Consider the following 17832-nt stretch of genomic DNA (forward strand, 5'->3'; position numbering starts at 1 on the left):
GAGTTGGGTGACCATTAACTTATGCTGATCTGATGGGTCACAAGTCCCAATGTGTATCACCCACACTTCAGTCAGCAACAGCAGCCAATCTCCCAACTGTAGCAGCATTAGTTAGTTTCCCTGCACACTCTGTGTTCCTGACATCACAGTGCTGTAAGTTGGTGGCCCTCGTTAAGCAAAGTCATATTTGCAAAATAGCATTATTTGTTTTTAAAGCTTTTAAAGACATGGTTTTCTTGGGGGGAAAAAAAAAGGCTTGGGACCCAGCTCAGTGGTGGATTGCTTGCATCGATGTGGGAAGCTATGGGTTCCATCCCCCGCACCACAGAACAAACTCAAAAAACCCTCAATCCAAGAGAAGGCAGAAAAAGAGGAGAAGGGGAACAAGGAACAGGCGGCCCCAAAGAGAAGCCTGGGAAGTTCAAAGCAGCCGTTCCTAGACCGCACTAAGTGCAAGCCCTCTGAACACCTGTGCACATCCTGTCAGCGCACTGTGCTGTGTTCTGTTGAGCTTAACTTTGTCCTCCTGGTGTTCCCCTTCAGGGTCTGTCCACTTCTGGCAGCAGGCTGGTCCCGTCTCCACCTCTCCCCGCAGTTCTCAAGTATTTTAATGTTCTGCCGTACAGTGCGTGCTCCCTGAGTATGGTACATCTTGGAGAACTGTCCCATCATCATTCAGGTGGTGTCCCTCTATATGATTGGCAGTTTTCCTTGCACGTAGTTAATATAGTCTGAGCTTCATACAGTGACTACTGCTTTCCTTCACTAGAGTTGGTCCCGTGTTTCCCTCTTCAACACTTCACTCTTAATCTACGGTGGTCCCCTCGTACCCACGGTTCAGCTCGCCAAGGTTTCAGGTACTTGTGGTCAACTGCAGTCCCAAACTGTTAAGTGGAAAATTCCAGAAATAAAAAAATTTCCTAAGTTTTAAATTATATTTCATTGTGTGTAATGCTATGAAGTCTCGCACTGTCCCCCTGAGGTATGAATCGTCCCTTTGTCCAGTGTGTCAACACTGTATACGCTCCCTGCCTGTTACTCACTCTTGGTAGCCATCTTGGTTATCAGATGGACTGTTGCAGTATTACTGCTGACACTCACATACCCCTGATTTTACTTAAAGCTTAAGGGGAGCGATGGTGGGAAGTTTATTGAATTATGTTAAAATTATTCTATTTTACTATTAGTTACCATTGTCAATCTCCTCCTGTGCCTAATTTATAACAGTCATAAGAATGTAGATATAGGGGGAAACAGTGTATATAGGGCTCAGTGCCATCTGCAGCTCAGGCATCCACTGGGAGTCTCGGGATGTATCCCTGGGTGGGGGTACTACTGTATATTTTAAGTGGACTTCTAGACACCAAAGGGTTGGAACCTGTTTTTTGAACCCCTCTGATAATCTCTGATAATTGGTACGTTTAGGCCCCTGACATATAATGTGATTATTGATCCAGTTGAAATAGCATCTGCTGTGCTTGGTACCGTTCTGTGTAATTTATATTATAGTGAAGAGAATTATTAAATATAATGAAAACTAAAGGTGAGAGTAAACAAACAGATCTGTTAACCTCCTTTTTGTTTACATATTAAAACAATTCTTAACAGTTATTTACCCAATTTAAATTAAACCATTTAAATCACGTGAATAAAAAAAAAATATTTGGATCCATCTTTTCATGAGCGCTCATCATATATGATATATAGAAATATGTACATTGGACATACGTACATTCAAACATATAACACAAAACACAAGTGTGCACACATAATATAATACATACAACACATAACACAATAGTAAAGGCCTTATAACTTTTTACAGGTAAAATCTCTATTGCAATGTTTAAAAACTCTATAGTCAAAAAAAAAAAAAAATAGAACTGATCAGCAAAACATTAACCTAGGTCTGTATGAGCTCAAAAAAATAAAATAGAACTTCATGATATGGGAAAGGGCAATAATAAAATAGATATTGAAAAAAGCATCCTGGTTCTGTCGCAGATGTAAGGATAGCCAAATTGGAGTTTTGGATATCAGCTATTATGGATTTGAGCTAAATCATCTTCTTTTTGGTCTGTAGAAATCGCTTTAGTTAATCTCTCTGGAATCCAAATCGGCTGCTGTTCTCTCTGTGGAAACACAAAAACAGACCCCCGACTCCAGACAATCACTGGGTCAGGATTTTAGTTAATCTCTCCGGAATCCAAATCAGCTGCTGTTCTCCCTGTGGAAACACACAAACAGGCCCCCGACTCCAGACAATCACTGGGTCAGAACCTTGGTTAATCTCTCTGAAATCCAAATCGGCTGCTGTTCTGGGTCAGAACCTTGGTTAATCTCTCTGGAATCCAAATCGGCTGCTGTTCTTCCTGTGGAAACACACAAACAGACCCCCGATTCCAGACAATTACTGGGTCAGGACCTTTCCATTGTCCTGTTAGAATATCTTTCCAAAGTACCTTGGGCTTATGTACATTTTTTGGACACATATGCCTTTCTGCAGCACTAAGTCCTGATGAATCCAAATTTAAAAAGTTTAGAGTAAAAAGCGTTATTTTAAGTTTATCTTTGGGGAATATATACCCCTTCCCAATTCCATCTTTTTGCTTTAATAAGTACATTTTAATAGTTTGATGAGCTCTTTCAACTATGCCTTGACCCTGTGGATTGTATGGGATTCCTGTTATATGAGTAATGCCAAATGATGAGCAAAATTGTTTAAAAGAAGTAGACGTATAACCAGGGGCATTATCTGTTTTTAACTGTTTTGGAATGCCCACAGTGGCAAAATTTTGTAAGCAATGAGCTATAACATCTTTAGTTTTTTCGCCGGCATGAAGGGAGCCCATCAAAAATCCAGAAGAAGTATCAATTGTAACATGCAAATATTTTAATTTTCCAAATTCTGGCAAGTGTGTGACGTCCATCTGCCAAATATGGTTAGGCATCAATCCTCTAGGATTGACTCCAAGATTAACTTGTGGTAAAAAGGTCACACAATTTTGACATTGTTTTATTATTTGTCTAGCTTGTTCCTTAGTTATTTTAAAACGCTTTTGTAAAGTATTAGCATTGACATGGAATCTTTCATGAAAATTTATAGCTTCTTCTAGTACAGAGAAAATATGTATGTCACGTGTAGTTTTATCTGCTAAATCATTGCCTAAACTAAGGGCTCCAGGCAATCCTGTATGTGCCCTGATATGTCCTATAAAGAATGGATCTTTTCTGTCCCAGATTAAACTTTGTATAGTGGAAAACAAAGAGAAAACAGTAGAAGAAGGGGAAATTCTACCAGCATCTTCAAGGGATACTATAGCATTAACTATATACTGGCTATCAGAAAATAAATTAAATACAGAATCTTTAAACATCACAAAAGTTTGTAATACTGCATTAAGCTCTACCTTTTGAGCTGATTGTTTGGGTACTAAAAATGTAAAAGTTTGATCAGGTGTAACTATTGCTGCTGTACCATTATTTGACCCATCAGTGAATATATTTGGAGCATTCATGATAGGTGTTTTTCTTGTCATTTTTGGAAAAATTACAGGATGCAATGACCAAAAAGACAATAAAGGATTAGATGGTAAGTGGTTATCAAATGAAACATTAGATTTGCACATTATTATTGCCCAAGTATTTAACTCATTAGCTAATTCATCAATTTGATTCATAGTATATGGAGTAATAATTTTATGGGGAGAAATTCCAAACACTGCCTTTGCTGTTTTTATTCCTTTGAGTATTAATTGTCCTACAGCCTCAGGATATCTAGTAAGAATAGTGTTAGGAGAATAAGATAAATGTATCCATAATAATGGACCTTCTTGCCAAAATACTCCTGTAGGAATATTTTTTGTTGGTAATACAATAAATAATAAAGGCAAACTTATATCAATTCTATCCAAATGCATATTTTCCATATATGTTTCAATGATTTTTAATGCCTTTCTTGCTTCAGGCGTTAACATTCGGGGTGAATTTGGATCTGATGGACCTTTTAGGATATCAAATAAAGGTCCCAATTCTCCTGTTGGAATACCTAGATAAGGCCTTATCCAATTTATGTCTCCTAATAACTTTTGAAAGTCATTAAGTGATTTGAGTTGATCTACTCGTATTTGAATTTTTGGTGGACGGACCATGGTTGAGGATAATAGAACTCCTAAATAATTAATTGGAAAATTTAATTGCACTTTATCTATTGCTATCTCTAGATTATAATTTTTTAATAAGTTTGTAAGTGTGGCATAACATTCTAGCAATGTGTTTTTAGCTTTGTGTGCCAATAACACATCATCCATATAGTGAAATATTTGTAGTTCAGGATTTTGATTTCTAAGTGGCTGGATTACTTTGTTAACATAAATTTGACACATAGTTGGGCTGTTAGCCATCCCTTGAGGGAGTACTTTCCATTCATATCTCTGATCAGGACCTTCATGATTTAGTGCAGGGATAGTAAATGCAAAACGTGGACTATCCTCAGGATGAATTGGAATTGAAAAAAAACAATCTTTAATATCTATAACTAAAACATACCAAGTTTTTGGCAAAGCAGACAATTGAGGAATCCCCGATTGAGCAGGTCCCATAATGACCATTTCATTGTTAATGGCTCTTAAATCTTGCAGTAATCTCCATTTACCAGATTTCTTTTTGATGACAAAAATGGGAGTATTATGGGGAGATACAGAAGGTTGTATATGTCCTTCCGCTAATTGTTGTTTGACCAGATCATGGGCTACTTGTGTCTTTTCTTTAGTCAAGGGCCACTGAGGAACCCATACTGGTCTTTCTGATTTCCATGTAATTTTTATTGTCTCAGTGGCCCTTTGTGAAAATCCAACCCATGTCTGTCTGTTCCTTGATCTATTTGTATTGGTGCTGCTATACATTGTTCTTGTCTTTCTAATCTTTTTCCTTTCCTAAAACCTTGTCTAGCCATAATAGTGGGTGCATTTTGATTGATATTATTTGTTAATGTCAAACCTAATTGATCTAAGACATCTCGTCCCCATAAATTTACGGGAAGATGATCCAATACATATGGCTGTATAGTTCCTTCACATCCTTCAGGATCCTTCCAATCTAATAGCATTGCACTTCTATCGGGATTAGTCGCCACTCCTAGGCCTCGAAGCGATTGAGTGGCTTGTTGTAATGGCCAATGTTTTGGCCATTCTTGACGAGAGATGATGCTAAGATCTGCACCTGTATCCAGTAGCCCATTAAATTCATGTCCTTGAATATTTAGTTTTAGCATGGGGCGAGAATCTAAATTTAAAGAAAGCATAGCCCAATCTACACCTGTGGAGCCTAATCCCTTGGAACCTCTTTCTACAACATGACTGGAAAATTTATCATGTAGGCTTGGTATTATTAGTAACTGTGCTATTCTATCTCCTGGTGAAATTACTGATATACCCTTTGGAGAACTGGCTATAATTTTTATTTCACCTTCATAATTGGAATCAATTACCCCAGGACTTATCAAAAGTCCTTTTAGAGTAGAAGAGCTGCGTCCCAATAATAAGCCTACTGTTCCTTTGGGAAGAGGTCCTTTTACCCCTGTGGGAATGATTTGAACTCCCATCTCTGGAGTTAGTACTGATTTAGTGGAGGCGCAGATGTCCAACCCTGCGCTCCCTCTGGTTTGTCTGATGAGGGATCTGATGTGCTGGGCACTACCCTGATGGGGTTGCTGGGGTTGCTGGGTTCCTCCAGTGCTCCGTATATTTGTGGTTTGGGGCCCCGGAGCATTGGGGCCCCCTGTCCATTTTTTGGCAACGGAGCCCGATGCCTTTGTCCACGATATTGTGGATAAACACCTTGTCCTTGTTCGTTTTTTGATAATGGAGTACCCTCTATGGTGGTTTGAGGACGGTATTCATTAGCCCAATATAATGGAGTACCCTCTATGGTGGTTTGAGAACGGCATTCATTAGCCCAATGTCTCCCTCTACGGCATCGTGGGCAAATACCCGGTATTCTACTTGTTTGATACCTAGTTTTGTTAAACCCTCCTCCTATGGGGCAATTCCTTTTAAAATGTCCTGTTTGTTGACAATTGTAGCATGTTCTTGGCCTGGCATCTAAAGCCTGTTTTACTGCAGCTGCCACAATTTGCCCTTGTTCATTAATGTCTCTGGCATCTAAAACCTGTTTTACTGCAGCTGCCACAATTTGCCCTTGTTCATTAATGTCTCTGGCATCTAAAGCCTGTTTTACTGCAGCTGCCACAATTTGCCCTTGTTCATTAATGTCTCTGGCATCTAAAGCTTGTTTTACTGCAGCTGCCACAATTTGCCCTTGTTCATTAATGTCTCTACATAATTTAATATATGTGTTTAAATCTTCATGTTTCCATGGTCTAATGATATCTCTACACCAACGATTCGCTTGGTCATAAGCCAGTTGTTTTATAAATGGCATTGCTTGTTCTGTATTCCCAAAAACTCTGGTAGCTGTTTGAATAAGCCTATCTACAAATTCAGCGTAAGGTTCATTAGCTCCTTGTATTATCTTAGATAATTGACCTTGTAAACCTCCAGGTTCTTGTAAAGACTTCCATGCCCTAACTGCATCTACAGCAATTTGTAAATATACACCAGGATCATATGCAAGTTGTTGCTGCCGATCCTCATAAGGTCCCTTTCCTAACAACATATCTAGATTTCTCTGAGGATAACCAGCTGCTGCATTTCGACTAGCCGTCTCCTTGCAAAATTCCTCATTGGCAACCTTCCATAACAGGTATTGTCCTCCATTTAGCACAGCTTTACACAAACTAGCCCAATCTGCTGGCGTCATGCTTAAGTTGGTAATGGATTCGACCAAGCTTACAGTGAAGGGTGCTTGAGGACCATAGGTTGCTACAGCCTCTTTTAGCTCCTTCACTGATTTGAAATTTAAACCCTGGTAAGTTCGCTGCCCTCCTACCTCAAATACAGGGCATACTTGAGATCCTGTCTCAGGATCCAAACTATCAACTGCGGGGGTTGGGAGTCTCTTAGCATATGGAGGTGGTGCTGTTGATTGGACACTTATGCCCTCTGGTGATAGAGTGCTGTTAGTAGCAGTCTCCTGTAGAGGTGGCGCTGTTGGTTGAACACTTACGCCCTCTGGTGATAGAATGCTGTTAGTAGCAGTCTCCTGTAGAGGCGGTGCTGTTGGTTGGACACTTACGCTCTCTAACAAAAGGGTCTTATTAGCAGTCACCTGTTTTAACTTTTCCCCTGATAGATTTTTCTGCTCTAAACTTCCTTCCTCTGTCTCACTATCTCGAAAGACCTTCTCTTTTACTTGAATCTTTTCCTCTGTCTGACTAACTTGAGAGACTTCCTCTTCTACTTGAATCAATATGTCTTCTTCTTCCTCTACCTCTGTCTGAACTGAAGGCTTTGGACTAAGCAAACTAGATACCAACGTCCACAATGACAATGTGCCAACTGGCAGAGTCCCTGGGTTGTTCTTTTCTATTCTTTTTAAATCTTCACCATGATGGTTCCATTGTGATATATCTAACAACCCCTCCTTAAAAAGCCATGGGCTATATTCTTGTATTACATCAACGTATGCCCTGACTGCTCTTGGTTTTACTGGGAAGCTTCCTTCCTCTAACAATTTACTTAACACTCTTTCGGTTTGTTTTTTACTAATTGCTGATCCCGTATTTCTACTATAATACAACCCAACAAGATGACGCCAAACAAAACCGAGACAGAATCCAATAAAAAGGGAACCACACAAAATCATTATAACAGCCTTTCTATCCTCCTGACATATGCATCCGTCCTTTCTCCCTATCTGTTCCTCAAACGCAAATAGTTTTTCCCCAGATGTGAGTGGTTTTTCTTCCCTCTCACTCATCTCCAGGGACAGGCAAGTTAAAACAAAAATGAAGCAAAACAAAAGAGGAATCTTAGAATGGCTACCCATCCTCTCGCCCTGCCCTCAGGGGCGAGCAGTTTACTTACCCTCAGTTGCTCCCCGTACGGGCCACCAAATGCCGAAGTCTGGCTTGGCACAAATCAGGAGCCACTTGTCAAAAAGAAACTAACTTTATTTTTAGAACTACAAACGCCAAACAAAACAGCTCCAGGGAAAAACCCTCAGAGCCCAACTGCCACCACCGGCTTCCACAAGCCTCTCTCCCCCACACCAGCCTTTTCCTCCCACAATCCTCCTCCTCTTGAGGCCGATTGGCTGGGTTGCGTGGGCAGAGCCAAAGAAGTCACCCAATGAGCAGCTCCGTGGAGGAGCCAATCAGCTAGATGTTGCTGGGGCAGCTGTGAGCCAATCATCAGCTGGCAGTCTGAAGGGCAGGGAAACAGCCCAATGAACATCACCGCAGAGGAGCCAATCAGCTAGATGTTGCTGGGGCAGTCTGAAGCTTGCTGGCAGCTGGAAGTTTGCTGGGGCCCCTTTGGCTGTGGCTCTCAACATAATGTGATTATTGATCCAGTTGAAATAGCATCTGCTGTGCTTGGTACCGTTCTGTGTAATTGCCCTGGTTCTTTGTGCCTGTTTTTGTCTGTCTCTTCTTTTCCTGCCTTTTGATTCCATCTACTCACATTTCTCAGCACACCTGTTATACTTCTTTTTAAAAACCTTTTTTAGTGGTTGTAGTGTATACTGATAACTAACCCAGGTCCACTTTCGGATGACACTGCCGGGTCAAGACTGGTGTCAGTACCTCACAGCAACAAAGCATTCCTGGTGCTTCTGCCACCCCGCGTCACACTGTCATCTCACATGTACATATACAGTTCTCATCGAGGACATTTGTTAATTTTGTTCTGAACAAACTTATCCAAGAAAACTTAAGTTGTTATTCTTTTCTATGTAAGTCTCTTTCTGGCCGGGATCATGGTCCTTTTCTTTTAAAGGACTTCTTTTATCATTTCTTGCCAGGCAGCTTCCTGGTGACACAGTCCCTCCGTGGTGTGTCTGAGAGTCTCTATTTCTCTTCACTCTGAGGCTGAGTTTTCAGGACATGGCTGTAGGTTGGGGGGCTTTCACCTCAACACTTCTAAGTGTTTTGCTCCACGCTCTTCCTTGAATACTTTCTGAGCAGTTGGATATATTGTGTCTCTGTTCCCAGAGGCAGGGCTTCTTCCACTGGCCCCTTTAGGGTGTGTGTGTTTGATGGTGGTTCTGTTTTGGTGTTGGCTTGGCTTTCTCTTGGTGCTGCAGTTTGGATTCCTGGAGGCTGAGGCTGGGTGGAGTTGTTTTGTTGTTCCTTCTGCTTGAAGTTCTCTGAGCCACTTTGATTTGGTACTAATTTGGGAAGTTCTCCTCTTCCGTGGATTCCCATCTTGTCTACATGACACCTCTTATCTTCCCACAGTTCTTAGATGTTGGTTCTTTCTCTCCCTGTCTCCCTCCCCCTCAGCCTCTCGCCCTCTCCCTCTCCCTCTCCTCCTTTCCCTCTCCATCTCCCCCTCTCCCCCTCTACCTCTCCCTTCTCCTCCCCCACTCCTCTGCTTGTCTCCCTTTCTCTCTCCCTGTCTCCCTCTCCCTTGTTGCCCCCTCCTTCTCTCTCTCTCTTTCCCTCTCCCTCTCCATCTCCCTCTCCCTGTCTCCCTCATCTCCCTCTCCCTCTCCCTCTCCCTCTTCTCCCTCTCCCTCTCCCTATCTTGCTTTGCTTTCGTGTTTTGGAAGCTGAGACATTCTTTGCTCAGTGGAGTCCAGTATGTTAATGAGCTCATCAAAGCTCTTCCTCATTTGTGTCCCACCATTTTGTGTCTCCATCTCTTTCTGCCTTGTCCCCTCTGCTGGTGCCTGTTCTCTGTCTTTCCATGAGAGCCCTTGGCAGGTTAGTCGTGGTTGTTTGAGGGGTTCCTGGTCTGAGTGTCCCAGCATCCCTCCTGGTGGGAGTCTAGTGTCCGTGCTTGCTCCTCTCTCAGGCCTTTGCCTTTTAGTCTGCCTTGTAACTCTAGCACTGGGGAAGGGAGCTCGTGGAAATAGGCCTTGAGGAGTGTCCAGGAGTGGGAGGCAAGCTTTCTGTGGCCCCTCCAGCGGGTCCCTGTCTCCTGAGCCTGCATCCTGGGCTGGGAATGTCCCTAGTGCTTCTCCCTGTTGCCCTCTTAGGTGGAACAGCAGGACTCAGGGTGCTGGAGCTGGTTGCCTGCCTTCCCCCAGGTGACACAGGCTCTGGTGATTCCCAGTTGTTCAGACTCTGATAAAGCAGTTTCTCTAGAGGGCAGCCTTGTTAGGAACAGAATGCTCTGGCATATGTCAGAAAGGTCCAGAAACATGAGGAACCTGGAGACAGTCTCAGTGGGAACACTGAACTCCTGCAGCTGAAACCCACAAAGGTGGAGGGCCCCTGTGATCTGGCGGTGGTTCTGAGTTTTTCTTTTTCTTTTTTCTGTTTCTTTCTTTTTTCTTTTCTTTTTTTTTTTTTTTTTTTTTTTGGTACTGGGGGTTAAACTCAGGACATCACTCTGCAGAACAAGCTCTGCCCACTGGGTTCCCTCCCTGGAGTTTTCAATATTCAACTTGCCTACTGAGCCTCCAGAAATCCATCAATTACAACCTGCCTTTGCCAAGACTAGTATACACATTTTCATAGCAGCTTTGTTTATAGACAAGAACTGGAAACAGTGTAGATGTCTATCAGCAGGTGAGTGGATGCAGACTCCCCAGGCCCACCTTATGAGACAGTTGATCACTCAAAAATAGGAAAGGGTGAGCTATTGGCACTTAACCTTGATGATGCTCAAAATAATTATGTTGAAAGAAGCCAGATTTAAAAAAAAAAATAAAACATGCTGTATGATTCCGTTTATTGAAACTTCTAGAAAGTATATAGTAACAAAAAGCAGATCAGGGGTCACCTGGAGATGTGAGGGGGGATGGTGGAGGTGTGAAGGGATTGCAGAGAGGCAGGAGGAAACTTTTAGGGTGATAGACATGTTGTTTACATTGATTGTGGTGCCCTCACAGCTGATGCATAGTATTGGAACTCAGCAGAGTGTGCTTGAAATGTGCAGGTTGCTGCCCTTCATTGAAACTGTTTTTTGAAATTAGCTACAACCAACAGGGGACAGAGAAGCCCCCAAGTGGTCTCTTCCTTTACTGAAGACTATGATGTAGAAATTGATTGCAGAAGAAATCTCTTTCCTGTCCATGCAATGTTTTGAGCTTATCAGTGCTTAACTCCTGCGTGGCTAAATCGATCCTGCTTCAAATGCTGGGCGAGATCTTCAGGGGTGTAAGTACCACGTAGGCAACATGATGCCAAAGCGAGGTCTGTGCCCCCAGATGCAGGTCCCTTCCCTCATGCATCAATCCTTTGGGGATTCCAAGGCCTTTGGAAAGAAAGTTGAGGGGTCCTGGGAGCAAAGAGGGTTGGGGATGTGCCAAGGGATGAGTAGGAGGTGCGCACTGGGAGGAGGACACTCCACACGGGCCTCCACTGTGCACCCAGTGTTCCACGAGGCTGGTTCAGAGCCAGGGCTGCAGGCCAGGCACATCTGGGAACATTGCAGGTTCAGGGGACTCTGCCGAGCCTAGAGAAGGGGATACTGGTGCTGAGCAGCATATATCAGGGAAATCGGTCGCTCCCACCTGACTGATCCCTTTCCAGGGCAGTCTTGGGGCCCTGCTGCAGGGACACCCAGTGAGGATGCTCGAGGAAACCTTTCTGTCCAGGAACGGGGTGGGGCTGGTGAGGGCTGGGGTCCTAGGGCGAGCTGGCTGCAGCTTTTTACCTGAAGTCCCCCTGTCCCGCCCCTTGATGATCCTCCTGGAGTCGGGCCCCAAGTGACTTCTCCCTTGGCAGCCTTTGGGAGGCACCGAGGAACTGTCTGGGGCCCTGTCCCTGAGGGCCACAGGGCTTTCAGTGTTTGCTGACTTGAGTCTTGGGGAGTTTGTAAGGAGGACTCCAGCCCTCCACCTCTACCCACCGACATCCAATGGATGGCTAAAGGCAGAATTAGAAGGGCAGCATCTCTGCCTCAATATATGGCCCATCCATCCCCTTTGCCTGAGTCACCTTGGATTTGTTACTGGACCCTGCTGGCTTCATCAGTGCCCACCAGCACAAGGAACAGGAAAAAAAAAAAAAAAGAAAGAAAAAGGAAAAAATCAAGAACTTTGATCAAACTGGAGAGAAGCAGCCAGAAGGCTTGGAAGAAGCCCCTGACCCACAGAAGTGGTTACAGTTTATAGAAACAAAACCCAAGTGATCTACATACGTGAATTTCCTTGGCCTGAAGAAAAGCAAAAATGGGAAAAACACAGAAAATGCCTAGGCAGATGGCCTGTGCCCAGGCCTGAGGAAGGGCAGGACCCATCTTAGCTTTCCTGGCTCCTGAGGTGGGAGTAGGGTTGCAGCCCGTCTCTATTTTCAGCAGAAGAAAGTTGCTCTTAATTCAGAATCCAGACCCCCATCCCCATGCAGTCTGTTTCATGTCCCAGGAACAAGGTCTGATTGATGTGCATCTGAGAGCCAAAGCAGGTGACACAGCTCTCCTGACAAGGCACCACCTGGCCAATCCTGGGAAGATGGACAGACCTCAACTGGTCAGGACCACCTGCTTTGGCAGCTGTGCAAAGCCCAAGCCCTTGCCCTCATTCCCCTCTCTATAAAAGCTCCAAGTCATTGTCACCCCCTGAAAACAGGCTAAGATGTGGGTCCCCTGCCTTCCCCGTGTGGCTGCACTGATAAAAGTTCCTTTCCTGCTGGGCATGGTGGTGCATGCCTGCAATCCCAGAGATTCTCGGGAGGCTGAGGCAGGAAGATCACTTGAGGTCAACCTTGGTGATTTTGTGAGACCCTCAGCAATGTAGCAAGACCCCTTCTCAAAACAAGAATAAAAAGGATTGGGGTGTGCTCAGTGGTAAGGCACCCGGGTTCAATTCCTAGTCCTTTACCTGGAGCTGAAGCTCCCTTCCTCCTTTTCTTTTGCGGGTTAAAGCTTCCCCTATGCATTCAGTGTCATTGGACTTGGAGTTATCATTGACCCAACTCAGAAGTTCCCATCTCTGGTATCTCCACCTCCTCTTGGTACTGGGGATTGGACCAGGGGCTCTGCCACTGAGCTACATCCTCAGCCCTTTTAATTCTTTATCTTAAGACAGTGCCTCAATAAGTTGCTAAACCTGGCCTCAAACCCACAATCCTCCTGCCTCAGCCTCCTGAGTCACTCTATCACAGGTGGGTGCCACTGTGCTCGGCCTGTGGTTGCATTTGGATGCAGTCCAAGCTGCTGCAGGTTTGAGGAATGTTCTGTGGGCATCTATATAACAGTACCTGGACGGGGGTGCTTTCTGCAGGGGGCGCCAGACCCTCTCGCTGTTTTTTTCTGTGGATGTCTGCCTGGCCTGTAGTGGGTTGGTCACAGGACATTCAGGAGAGATCTAGGGCACTGGGCAGTGCCCTCCATCCAGCAGGTGACCTGGCAGGAAGAGCCCTTGCAGCAGGGAAGTGGGGTGGCACTCTGTAGGTGAAAGCACAGAGCTCTCTGATGACTAGTGACTAACAATGTGAAGCAGAAACATCCCATGAACTTCATGTTCAAGTACAAAGCTGGCTAGGATGACTGGGTGGCATTGCAATCTCCTGAAGGTCCTTCTTGGATTCATACAAAAAGAGAGAGCGAGGGACTAAGGGGCAGGAAGGAAACACAACTTTTTCAAACACTGAGATCTGGAGTCCAGCTCCTGCCATGTAGTCAGTGAATGAATGGATAATAATTGTTTTTACGGGACCATGTGACCTGGGGCTGCTCGGCTTCCTGTGGGCCCTCAGCATCCCTATGTATAAAGCAGGGGCACAGACCAAGGGTGCTGTCAGCTTTCTGTTGCTGTGACAAAGCATCTGAGAGAATCCCCTTAAAAGGAAACAGGGTTTCTTTTGGCTCACGGCTGCATAGGTCTCAGTCCATGGCACCTTAGCCCTGTTGCTTTGGGCCTGTGGCAGCACAGTAGGACATCCTGGCAGCTGGAGCACATGACAGAGGAGGCTGCTCATCTCTGGGTAACTGGGAAGAGGGTGGGTAGGACTGGGCTGGGTCCCAATATCCCCCTCAAGGTCACACCCCTAATGATCTCATTCCTTCCAGGAGGCCCCACCTACTAAAGTTTCCATTATGTCCCAAGGGCCACAGGCTGGTGACCAAGCCTTTAGCACATGGGCAATGGGGACATTTGACATCCAAACCACAATACCAAGTGATCATTAGCTGGGGGCTAACCCCTGGTCTCCGGGCCAACCCCTCCCCACAGCCCAGGCCTGGGGAGATTGACTGCATTCTGCAGGACACCCACTGCAGGCAGCTGCCTCAGCCCAGGGAAGTCCTTAGCAGAGGCTCTTTTATTTCACGGGGGGTGGTACCAGTGATTGATCTCAGGGATGCTTGACCACTGAACCCCATCCCCAGCCCAATTTTGAATTTGATTTAGGCTCAGGGTCTCACTGATTTGCTTAGTGCCTTGCCATTGCTAAGGCTGATTTTGAAATTTTTGATCCTCCTGCCTCAGCCTCCCGAGGTGCAGGGATTCCAGGAGTGCACCACTGCGTTGGCCAAGGGGCTCCTTTTGGGCAGTGGGGTTTCCTTGGAGAGAAAGCTGACCCTGTCCTGGGGTCATCCCTGATTTGCCCACACAGCAAAGCTTTGTTACTTTTTCTTTTCTCTGGAGGGCAACTCAATTCATACCTAGTAAACATAGCCCCACAGGTTCTCTGATTAAGAATAGTGCAGAGCTGGGGGGCAGTGGTACATGCTTGTAATCCCAGACACTCTGGAGGCTGAGGCTGGAGGATGGCATGTTTGAAGCCAACCTTAGCCATTTAGTGAGGCTCTGAGCAACTCAGTGAGACTCTGTCTGTAATGAAGTATTTTAAAAAGGGCTGGGGATGTGGCTCAGTGGTAAAGCACCCCTTGGTTCAACCCCTGGTACCAAAAGAGAGAGAGAGAGAGAAGTGAAGAAATAAGGGAAATCAAAACTCAAGCTAAGATCTTAACCCTGCAAACGTAGCTGGTAGAGAAACGTGTTGACTTCAGGGCTATGAGGATTCACCTCACCAAGACTCAGGTAGCAAATGCTCTCCAAACCTGTCACCCTCAGGGCTGGGTGAGCTCTGCGGTAGAGCACTTGCCTAGCATGTGCAAGGCCCTGGGTTCAATGCCCGGTGCGGCAACAAAAAGAATTTCAAAACCCCATGTGATCTTCAGGTTTAGGGAGAGCAGTCAGAGCAGCTGTCTGCCCCAGAGACTGGGCCTGGGAGGATGCCAGGGGGCTCATCAAAGGTCCGGGGAATTGCCACCAGTGCGGCCAAGGTCACTCCTAGATGGCAAAATGAAACCTGTGAGCCACGTTTTCTGTGACTCTCAGGAATCCCTTCCACACCTCTGTCCTTAAAACAGGGAAGAGTAATAATGTCACTCAGTCCCTTTGTAGTGCTGGGACCACAGTGGTCTTTAGAGGAGATCTCATGGCTGCCCTGGGTCACCCCCTGCTTCACATCCCCTTGGTGACCAGTGGTCTCTTCCCACCTGAATGCTGTCCAGACCCGACTCCTGGGGTGCAAGCCTTCCCCTCCACCCTTTACCAGTGCTCACCAGCTGCCCTGGGGCATGGGAGGCTGTGACCCAGGCTTGGGTAGGGCTTCCCCCTTAGCCAGAGCCGTCCTGAGAGCCCCAGGCTGCAGCCCCAGCCTGGAAGTGGCTGCCTGGAACAGAGCAGGAGGTTGCTCCCTGTGGCCCCTCTGGCCCCTCTCTTCCTCCTGTGGAAGGAGCATGTGAGGAATGGCTTGTCCTTAACCCTGTGCAGAAGCTTCCAAAGAAACCGCTTCAAAGCCCTGGAGCAGGGGAGGGTTTTGAAAGGTTTGTGGAGCCATCTGAGAAGAAATGGCAGAACTTCAGAGATGAACAAGAGAGCAGGAGTTCCAAGCCTCTTTCGATGGAGTTTCTAGCAAAACAGGATGTTGGTTGCAGGAGCCAGATGCAAGCCAGGCTCAGATGACCCCATGGAGTACCATCAGGCGACCAATGGCCACTTGAAAACTGTATCGTAAAAGAGCTTCCAGTCCTGAAGCGCAAACTATGCCAGGGGCCTCCAGGCTAAATGACAGAAGCAGGCCCACAATGACACATGGCCTGTGACCTCACTCATGGAGAGTATAATACAGATGTACCATAGAAGTAGAAAACATTATTGTGACCAATATTTTCATAATGATGATTGTTAGGATGGCCTTTCATGTTGGTTGTGATAATTGACAGCTGTCATTTTACAAATAATGTTGATCAAACGCTCCCTCTGGGCCATGCTCTAGGCCAGCCACTCTACCTGCCTTGCCTACCTGATCCTCACAGTGTCCCCAAGAAGCCAACACAACAAACCAGAAAGCACAATGTCCCTGCTAGCAAGTGCAGGACCTAAGTCTTGAACCCAGACACAGAGACCAACCAAATTCAATGAAATATTTACTGGAATACTGGTAGAAATCTAGGAGAAGAGGCTGTGGCCTAGAAATGGGGAGGGTTGGCTTCAATCCTCAAAACCCAAAGCTGTCAAGATGGTTCAATTGACCATCCACGTTAGAAACTACTCTCCAACGAAATATGCCCCAAACATTGTCAAAACAGAGGGACCGATTGGGAGGAAATGGCAACCCAGTAGAACAGGAGGCACGAGGAGAAACACAGATGAGCACTATGCACGGGAGGAGGTCACTGGAACACAGCTGGCAAGAAGATGAACACAGGCTCAAATGATGTGTTTTATTTATTTATTTTTTACCCAAATTAAGGATGTTGATAATATGTGCTGGGAGGGGATAGGAAGATAAGCTTTTTTCATACACTTTGGAGGCACATTTAACATTATCCATGAAACTTAAAAAATGCACGAATGCTATGCTCCCTACAACACAGAAATTCAGGTCTTGGGACGTGCCCTGGGAAGCTCCCAGAAGGAAGTTCATTTCAATGCCGTGTTAAATTATAAGACGTGTACAATGCAATGGCCATTGGCAGGAAGTCTGTGGCCACAGTGAATAAGGAGGCACGTGCTGACTGCAAGTTCTTAGGACCTGTGGGTGGAAAGAAGACCCTGGACCACATGTTTCAGCTGTGGGACACAGACACAGCCCTGAACATAGGCTGGTCCAGCGGCACTGTGCATCTCTCCAGATCCACACGGTGTGGAAACCGCAGCCATCACTTGGCTTTAGGGACAGTAGCTGAGGTGATTTTCTTTTCTGAGAGATAGGGGACCACGGGTGACTCCCTAATAGACAGATGACCAGAGCCACCTCTGGGGAGAGTCTGGGCCAGGAGGTGATGGGAGAAGAGGAATTCGATCATCTGTTTCCATTTTTCTGTGATTTGGTTCAAGTGGTAAAGCCCTGCTATTTATTAATTAATGGATCAAATAGGTTCATCATTGTTTTAGAGTACAATTAGGTGCCTTCAAACTTTAGGCTACATGGGCACATTTGAGAACGGTGCCAGCCATTCTCTCATCCTTTGGGTCATTCCCCTCCTATGTCCTGTGAGACATTTTCTATGTGAGGCTTGAAGAAGAAGAAGAAGAGAATATTCTGTAAAGAAAACCTTATGATCTGTGCATTATAAAATTGAATGGGTTCATTCAGAAATCAGAAGTTCTATTGAAAGCTCTTTGCATGAGGCAAATAAAACTTATTTTTAGGCATCCTGGTGAAGACAAGGTTTTATCTTTTTGTCTCATGTCTGTGTTTTTCTTTTTATTTGTTAGAATGAAATCCATAGGTTGGCAGACCATTCTATCAGATGTGTACCTAGATGACATTTCAATTACCCACTTTTACATGGTAGACATTTTGTA

The 17832-nt window shown here is 45.2% G+C and overlaps 1 long non-coding RNA gene across 1 annotated transcript; it reads left to right on the forward strand.

Annotated features, from left to right (window-relative positions):
* The first annotated feature begins 7655 nt into the window (after window positions 1–7655).
* On the forward strand, window positions 7656–17679 carry LOC144373659 (uncharacterized). Its single transcript, XR_013433251.1, has 2 exons — window positions 7656–8765; window positions 11044–17679. It is a non-coding gene; the product is annotated as an uncharacterized LOC144373659 (long non-coding RNA).
* The last annotated feature ends 153 nt before the right edge of the window (window positions 17680–17832 follow it).

Source organism: Ictidomys tridecemlineatus, unplaced genomic scaffold (assembly GCF_052094955.1).
Source record: "Ictidomys tridecemlineatus isolate mIctTri1 unplaced genomic scaffold, mIctTri1.hap1 Scaffold_4544, whole genome shotgun sequence".
Lineage (NCBI taxonomy): Eukaryota > Metazoa > Chordata > Mammalia > Rodentia > Sciuridae > Ictidomys > Ictidomys tridecemlineatus.